At 41.6% G+C, this 2,389-nt stretch overlaps 1 pseudogene; it reads left to right on the top strand.

Annotated features, from left to right (window-relative positions):
- LOC109473238 overlaps positions 1-1,442 on the top strand; it is a 13,714-nt pseudogene extending 12,272 nt beyond the window's left edge.
- Positions 1,443-2,389: the final 947 nt, after the last annotated feature.

The following is a 2,389-nucleotide window of genomic DNA, read 5'->3' as shown; positions in this document are numbered from 1 at the left end:
TTGACGAGGTCAGCCCAGGCACTACTACCGGAAGAGAGGGTGCTCAGCGCTCGTGCACTGAAGGAACACAGAGAAGAAATCTACGCCTACAGCATGGAAGAGATCAACAAGGCGAAAGAAGATGACGACATCGTCCACCACGACATCCTTGGCTTCTCAGAAAACGTCAACGACCTCCTGTGTGGTGTAAGAGACGACCATGAAGAGGAGCAAGGAGATACTGGAAACCTGCACTATGAGAACTACATACACGGGTCGCACAACGCCATCATCAACGCAGGCGATGGATCGGTCATCACCCTGTATCAAGGTGCCGCAGGACCACTGTAACCAGAGAACAATGTGTCCGAAGCTACATGTAGGTCAGATGAAGGGCTGGCCAAGGAATGAGCAGTTGATAGCTAACTGTAGCCTGGGTACTATCTGATTTTGCTACGGTCTTATTACACTCATTTTCCGGCAGGCGAGTGTAAGGAGCGAATCGGATGGCACCCAGTTTCAGCTAACCCTTTACTTTCTTGCCAGCGAAAATAATTTAGAGCAAAAATGCCCGTGAAAGACATTCATCTATTTTCGCCCCCTGCAACTGGCAGAGACCCAAACAGTGAGCACCTCTGTATCACTCTGTCGGCAAATGATCGCATGCATATCTCACGGATCCAAAGTTTTGACGTCGTGTGGCGTAGCGGCAGAGTGTTCGACTCGGAACCAAGAGGTCCCCTGTTCGAGTCCTGACATGCCACCGATCTTGTGCCCCTGGGAAGGGCACTTTACATGACTTTCGCCACTTGCTCAGGTGCAAATGAGTATTGTATTGCCCCCTGTGTTGGTGGCGGCATTAATATAAGTTGAAAAAACTTGATTGTGCCGTCACCACATCTTGTGATTAGATGTTGGAATAAAAAAAAAGTTTTGACGTCACTCGACCGAACATAACCTTCTTGGCGAAGGTAAAATCTTCCCCTTCATCTGTTCCCCATTCGAATGATGACTGTCACCTTCCTAGTTGTGAGTCTACCATGTTGTAATTTCTTCCCAATTTAAGCCCACCAAAACTTTCTAATCTCCCAGCAGATCTTTTGGTTATTGCAAGACAGCATCAAATGCAAATGATAAGACAGTATCGTTGGCACGGCAGTATTCAATACTCCATAAAACAGATACCAGTAGTACAAAAATTCAAGCCCAATAAAACGCTTAAAACATGTCAAAATAAACCGAAGCCTAAACCTCTGCTTCAGAGAGTACCTAAAGTCAAGTTTTTGCATTGATGACAGAAGTACCATTTCACACAAAGGTCTAATGGTGAGAAAGTCATCAAATTGGTGAGATGTATGATTAGTATCATTGACATGAGATTTTTTAAGAAAATAAACTAGCCGAAATTGTGAGGGACTCTCTTTTGTATGATGTAACAACAATTTGCTGTTGTGAGATTTGGCAATGGCCAATGCTAATTAGAGAAAATCTTGTTGTGCAATAGACAAATACTGCTTATTGTTGTTTGTTTGTTTGTTTTATCAGGATCTCCATTAGTGTTACATAAATTTCACACTAGAACAAGAGTTCCACGATCTCATACCTTCGCCAAATGATGTTAACTCTTGTGGTTGACAAATTATACAATTTTAATCATTGATTTTGTAAATAAGAACCCCATTTGCATGGATTATATCAGTTGATCATATTCTACACCCAATGACAGCCTTATCTTAACAAAAATGCTATTATAGCACTTCCTCATAAATTATGCAAATGAGGCCATGATTGAATAAATTATGTTTGTTGATGTTCACCTTCACTTAACTTCCAAATGTGGCAAGTATGAAATTCCCAGCAGTTACAACTATGAAATTATAAAAATTTGCCATTTATTATGCAAATTAGGTCCTCATTTACATAATCTATATCTTCAGATGTTCTCACAAATGTCACAAGTGTTTCATAGGTCTATTATCAAACAAAGCAGATTTATAGAATTTCCTCATTAATTATGCAAATTAGCTCCAGATTTGCATAATTGTCATCTGATCATGTCAAGCATCACTTCAACTACCTACATACCAAAAATCACGACAATCCGTCAACCGGTTCTTGAATTATCCTCCTTCGAAAAATTTTCAACAAATGCTCCTGCAGTTCCAGAACAAGCCGCTAGGGGACCCAAACTCATGTCACTTCTTCCCTATCCCAAGAGCTATCTGCCATCCAAAATTCGTGACCCTAGCATGTCCAGATCACGAGATATCAAAACCGGAAGTTCTGCTGCAGTACCTAGGAAAGCCATCAGGGGGCCCAAAATCTAATCACTTCTAGGTCTCATGAAGACCTACCCACCTACCAAGTTTCATTCCAATCCATCCACCGCTTCTCGAGTTATCTTGCTAAA

This window comes from Branchiostoma belcheri, unplaced genomic scaffold (genome assembly GCF_001625305.1).
Source record: "Branchiostoma belcheri isolate BF01 breed outbred unplaced genomic scaffold, Haploidv18h27 scaffold296, whole genome shotgun sequence".
Lineage (NCBI taxonomy): Eukaryota > Metazoa > Chordata > Leptocardii > Amphioxiformes > Branchiostomatidae > Branchiostoma > Branchiostoma belcheri.
Note: the sequence above shows the minus strand (reverse complement) of the source record. Positions and strands in the feature narration are given on the sequence as shown.